The following is a 6,817-nucleotide window of genomic DNA, read 5'->3' on the forward strand; positions in this document are numbered from 1 at the left end:
GGGATTACAGGCTTGAGCCACTGCGCCCGGCGAAGAAGTACTCTTATCCTTCAGTTACCCTCTCGCTAAGTGTCTTTGTACCAAATAACCTTTAACATTGCTGTGCTTTTGGCCGATAAACCACTTTCATTTATGTTATCTTGGTCTGTCTTAAAACAGCTTTATGAATGATATGTTCATAACACTAGGCAGGCCAACAGTCCAAGTTTGAAATGTGCCTAAGGGTCCTATGAATCTGGGTGCCAACATTCTTAATTTCTCATGTGGATGCTTCCATCAGAGTTGCTTAACTTTTGTACCTTGGACTCCTTCAGCAGCTGCCTGGTGAAACCTGTGAACCCCTTCTTAGAAACATTTTAAATATATAAAATAGGATTACAAGGAAACAAGTTATATTTTCCAAAAACGTACGATAAAATATTTGTGCTGCTTTGTTATATAGGTGGATCAAGTGGTAGGTCAGATACCATAATTGTGAAGTAGTAATAGGTATAAGATCCGTAGCAACTGAAATGTGATGAGAACACATTTGATTTCTCTTGTTGACAAAGTCATAGGAACTGCTGTGTACTAACATGATTTGTCACCCATGTTCATGTTTAAAGGAAATGCTAAATTTCAGTGGGAGTTGGTAAAGATAAAGATAGAAATGTTTTCCCATCCAAGTGTATGGGGCCACAGAATTCTGTCCATAGGCCCAGGTTAAGAACTCCTGACCTACAGTGTTTGCTTCCATTGTGTTCATTGTATTTGAGTGGTGGGGAAGGGTAGGTGGGATCCCTTCACTCTATTGTCAGAACCTCAAATCAACACTGGCAGATCAGTTCTCCTCAGACAGAACCATTTAAAATCTCAATTACCTCCTGTAGTCATTCTACTGATTTCTGCTTTACTCATTATTTCAAAAATGAGAAATAGAACATGGGCAAGAAATAACCCAGTGCTTTTGGAAAGCTATTTGAATCTGCTTGGCTGTGATTTCCATAGAAAACTGGATGATAAATGTGACTGGACAGGTAGATGTAGCTCCTGTATCTGGGGGTCCTGGGATGCTCAGGCCGACTAATTAATGCAGACAGTTTTCCTGTGCACCAACCAACCATGTGGTAATCGTTTCAGTGAGCAATTTTTGTATGATGAAGCATTAGGAAATAGGCCCCTCTCTCTGCATCTTTGCACAGGAATGTAACAGTAAGTTAATCAGGCAGTTCTCCTGGGAAAGAAGCAAGCCAGGTATATTTTGATGGAAGGCCTCTGATATCCAGAGAAGGAAGGGGTGGGGGTTGCTCCACCCAGTGTCCTAAAAACGACTGGCAGGGGATTGGTCTCTGTAACCCTTGACTTTAACCAGAGTTACTTATTGGAGATTGTTCCTAGTGCCACCTATTAGAGAATACTTTTTTTCTTGACTTTGTTCTAAAATAGTCTTACATCTTGGTAAGTGATTGTGATGGTAGCTTAGGTTCTGGCTAAGTGATTCAGACTGTTCTGTCTGTTCATTGCTAAGGGACAGAAACACTCCTTGGACTTGGTCACGCACACAGCTCTGCATTACATTCCATGTCCTCTTATATTTTCTGGATGTTCTATCTTTCTCCAATTTAAATTTCGTACCTGAAATTTCCCCTCTGTCCATCCTCCCAATGCTAAGGGGGAGCTTTTGTCAACATGTCCTGTGCATTGCATGGTCAATCTAGAAAATATAGAACATCAAGAAAATATAAGAGGACATGGAATGTAATGCAGAGCTGTGTGCGTGACCAAGTCCAAGGAATGTTTCTGTCCCTTAGCAATGAACAGACAGAACAGTCTGAATCACTTAGCCAGAACCTAAGCTACCATCACAATCACTTACCAAGATGTAAGACTATTTTAGAACAAAGTCAAGAAAAAAGGTATTCTCTAACAGGTGGAACTAGGAACAATCTCCAATAAGTAACTCATGGTCCCTTCAGTGTTTCTATTTTATAATCCTCATCCCATCTGTATTGACCACATATGTTTAATTTTTTTATGTCTGAAGAAGACTGTGTCTGGGTGGGAAAGAATACAGATACCTGGGTTTGGGTTCTGATAGCCACTTAAGAACTGGAAGTTTTGGCTGGGTGCGATGGCTGACGCTTGTAATCCCAGCACTTTGGGAGGCAGAGGCAGGTGGATCATGAGGCCAGGAGTTCGAGACCATCCCGACCAACATGGTGAAACCCCGTCTGTATGAAAAATACAAAAATTAACCAGGCATGGTGATGTGCACCTGTAATCCCAGCTACTCAGGAGGCTGAGGCAGGAGAATCGCTTGAATCCGGGAGGCGGAGGTTGCAGTGAGCTGAGATCAGGCCACTGCACTCCAGCCTGGGTGACAAGAGTGAGACTCCATCTGAAAAAAGCAAAAACAACAACAACAACAAAAAACAAAACTAGAGGTTTTTAACTTAAATGTAGTGGGGGCAGCGGCAGGAAGAACTTCAGCCCAAGTCCAGTTGGCATGAGCTAAAATGGAAGCTCTGAAAGCCCCTGGGTTCCTCTTTTGCCTTTGATGCGCCGTGCATGTAGTAGGCACTTAGTCAATATTTCCAGCCTTGGAAGATTAAAGTGTACTGTAAAAGGGAATTCTTAGAATTGCATTTTCCAAGTAGAACGTGGAGGAAACAGGTTGACTGGAAGAAGTTACCCATAGTTGGGCTTGTTCAAGAAGAAAAGCAGTCTATGATGACAAAGGGAGAAGTCCCTGCAAATTCGTTTTGCTCAAAGGAGCAAAAATGTCTACTTGGCACTAGCAAAGATGCGGTCCCAGTAATGGTGAAAGTGCTGTGTTGACAAAAGGGGTCCTAAAAGTCCAGGGCTTGACTCCCCATTCCTTCCTGGCTTTAAGGGCTGGAGAGGAGCAGAAACTTGAAGATGTACAGTGGTCAGACTGGAAAACGGACAAAGTGGAGGATCTGCAGCCATTTCTGTGACTGAGTCTTCTCTCTTCTCTCCTTGTTTGCTCTCCACTGACCTGAGTTTGAATATCTTAATTTCCCATCCATTTGGATGGAGTTTCTGCACCAGGCCTCCACTTTGATCTGGGCCAGCCCACAGAGGACTGTCTTTGGCTCAGGTGCCGATACCAGTCTGCGGAGGCCAGGGTTCAAGGCCACATGACTCTGATTCTGGTTGCTTGTGTTTAGTTTGAGCCTGGCTCTTTGCTCTCACTCGATGAATCTACTAAGGGTTTGTGCATCAAAAAAATTAGGCATAGTGATGAATTATGAACTTTAAAAAAATTGGAAATCATGGCCGGGCGCAGGGGCTCCTGCCTATAATCCCAGCACTTTGAGAGGCTGAGGCGGGCGGATCATGAAGTCAGGAAATCAGGACTATCCTGGCTAGCATGATGAAACCCTGTCTCTGCTAAAAAAAAAATTAGCTGGGCATGGTGGTGCACACCTGTAATCCCAGCTACTCTGGAGGCTGAGGCAGGAGAATTGCTTGAACCAAGGAGGTGGAGGTTGCAGTAAGCCGAGATTGTGCCACTGCACTCCAGCCTGAGCGACGGGGCAAGATTCTGTCTAAAAAATAAATAAATAAAAATTGAAATCACGAGTATGTACAGAAAATAAATAGGGAACACAAAGGAGACTCTTTTTTTCCCCCCACAAATAGGACTTTTTATTTGCCACTATTGTAAGTCTGAACTTTAAACAGATTCTTGGACTGGTGGAGGCCAAGGCGGGCGGATCACGAGGTCAGGAGATCAAGGAGACTCTTTTTTACTGTTCATTGCCAAGTGGTCATGGGAAAGGGAATGCTGGAGTTGAAAAACTAGTATTTGGTAATCATAGTGAAGACTGAATCAGGCAAGAATCATCCATTGGTGTTAGATCTTAAGGGAAATCTTGGCGAGGATCATATTTACGTGGCTTTAAAGTATTTCCCACAGATTGCTTATGAGTTGTGTATTAATTCCCTATTGCTCCTTTAACAAATTACCAAACAGTTCCGTAAAGTAACGGATTTATCTTACAGTTCTGGAGAGTCAGAAGTTCAAAATGAGCCTTAGAGGGCGAAAATCAAGGTGTTGGCAGGACTGGTTCCTTCTGGAGGCTCCTGGGAAAAATGTTTTCTTTCATTTCAGTCTCAAAGCCAACAGTGGAACAGCTTCAAGTCTCTTTGCTCCTGTTGTCACATTGCCTTCTATCTGACTCCTTTGTCCCTCTTGTAAGGCCCTTGTGATTACTGCATGGGTCCTACCTAGATGATCCAGGATCCTCTTCTTGCTTCAAGATCCTTAATCACGTTGCAAAAATCCTTTTGCCATATAAAGTAACATTCTTATAAGGCTCTGGTGATTAGGATGTGAATATGATGTGGGAAGGGGAGGCGTTTATTTCACCTGCTACATGTTGCAAGATAAAAGTAACTTCACAGTGCAGAAATTGGACAATACCTTGACCAGGTAATCAAAATCAACATCCATAAGGGCAGGTGGACATCCTGTGCTTCCAGAGGTGATACTTTGGGAAGAGTCTATCACCATCTATGCAATATTTGGTTAAGGATCCATTATCTGAATCAAATTGTGAAACCTGAGATCCCCAAAGGAGGGATTTTCTCTGACAAGTTAGAATGTACTTCAATACAAGTATTGTATCCTATTTACTGAAGTTCTTATACAACCCTGAGCTTGAAGTTATTTCCAAGTAAAATGTTAAATATTATTTTTAAATAGGAGTAGGAATTCTTTTGGCACAGTTTATCTCCCGTCTTCCTGTGGGGCATCCTAGCAAGACTTCTGGACACAGAACTGAAAACTGAACAGCAATACGGCTCAAGAGACCCGCGTAACTCCCAAAGGAGCATTCTGCTTTACAGGGTAGCCCAGGAGACAGTAGGATGGCAAGTCTCTGAGGCAGCAGAAGTCCTAGTGGTTAAATTATGTCTTTGAGGCTTTCTGTCTGCTATACAAGAAACCAAAGCTGCAAGGGCTCCCACCAGAGACCACAGAAGCCAGAGGAGGAGAGTCTGCCCATGTTGTCTGCCATAGGAGAAACAAAAGGGAGATGGCAGCAAGAGGATGGTGTGACAGCTGGCTGTACAGCTGCACTCAGGTCCTTCTGGCTTAGAAATAAAAGGCCCCAGGGAAAGAGCCTGCTTTAAAGACTTCTGAGCCCAAGCTGCTGCTAAGACACTGCAGAGGTTGAAGGGTTTTTTTGTTTCCCTGATGTGTGTGGCAGAAGGGAGGGATGAGAGTGGGTTCAAAGACTTAAGGCAAAGAGCTCTGTGTTGTAATATTTCAAATTTGAAAATAGGATCTGATGAAAAAGGTGCCCAGTTAGTTTTACAAGGAAAGTGGCCAAGAACTTAGAGATTCTGCTGGAATAGTAGTTGTCCCGCTGTCTATAAGTAGGACTTGGCCAGGCGTGGTGGCTCATGCCTGTAATCCCAGCACTTTGGGAGGCCAAAATGGGTGGATCACTTGAGATCAGGAATTTGAGACCAGACTGACCAACATGGTGAAACCCTGTCTCTACTAAAAATACAAAAAATTAGCCTGGCCTGGTGGCGGGTGCCTGTAATCCCAGCTACTCAGGAGGCTGAGGCAGGAGAATTGTTTGAACCCAGGAGGCAGAGGTAGGAATGAACGGAAATAGTGCCACTGCACTCCAGCCTGGGTGACAGAGCGAGACTCCGTCTCAAAAAAAAAAAAAAAGAAGTAGGGCTAGAAAAACTAGGGCAGTACTTCTGAAACTTGAGTGCACGTGAAAATTACTTGAGGATCTTCTTAAAATAGAGTCTGATTCAGTAGTTCTGGAGTAGGGCCCAAGAGGCAGCATTTCTTGCAATCTAATTAGTAGATGTTGATGCTGCCTACGGTATGTGGACCACACTTTCAGTAGTACTGAGCTAGTGTCATGGTCAATGGAAAATTGGATGGGTCACATTGCAGAGAAATGAAGACAGCTGTTGCATGAACCACTGCTGAATTTAAATGTAAATATCAATGTGCTGCTCTAAATGGCCTTTGAAAGCAATAGGTGTTGCCATAGTAATTGCTAAAATAAGAGTCTGTTTGATTTCCAAGGGTTAGAAATGTTCTTATGGATATGATTAAAAAGCCAGTTTGATACCACCCAAAGCAATGTACAGATTCAATCCAATCACTACCAAAATACCAATGACATTCTCAACAGAAATGGGAAAAACATTCTTAAAATTTATATGGAACCACAAAGGACCCCAAATAGCCAAAGCAATCCTGAGCAAAAAGAACAAAGCTGGAGGCGTCATGCTACTTGAGTTCAAAATATACTACAAAGCTGTAGTAGCCAAAACAGTATGACACTGATATAAAAACAGAGACAGCAACCAATGGAACAATAGAGAACCCAGATATAAATCCATACATACCACACTCATTTTCAACCAAGGTCCCAAGGACATGTGATAGGAAAAGGACAGTTTCTTCAATACATGGTGCTGGGAAAACTGGATAAACACATGCAAAAGAATGAAAATAGACCTCTATCTCCAATTCAAATCAAAACAGGTTACAGACTTAAATATAAGATCTGAAACTGAAACATCTGGAAGAAAATGTTGAGGAAATACTCAGGATGTTAGTCTGGGCAAAGGTTTTTTTTGTGTAAGTCTTCAAAAGCACAGGCAACCAAAGCAAAAATAGACAAATGGGATTACATCAAACTAAAAAGCTTCACAGCAAAGGAAAAAAGTGAAGAGACAACCTACAGAATGGGAGAACATATTTGAAAACTAATGATCTGACAAAGGATGAATAACTAATCGATATAAGGGGCTCAAACAATTCAATAGCAAA

This window comes from Cebus imitator, unplaced genomic scaffold (genome assembly GCF_001604975.1).
Source record: "Cebus imitator isolate Cc_AM_T3 unplaced genomic scaffold, Cebus_imitator-1.0 Scaffold128, whole genome shotgun sequence".
NCBI classification, from domain to species: Eukaryota; Metazoa; Chordata; class Mammalia; order Primates; family Cebidae; genus Cebus; species Cebus imitator.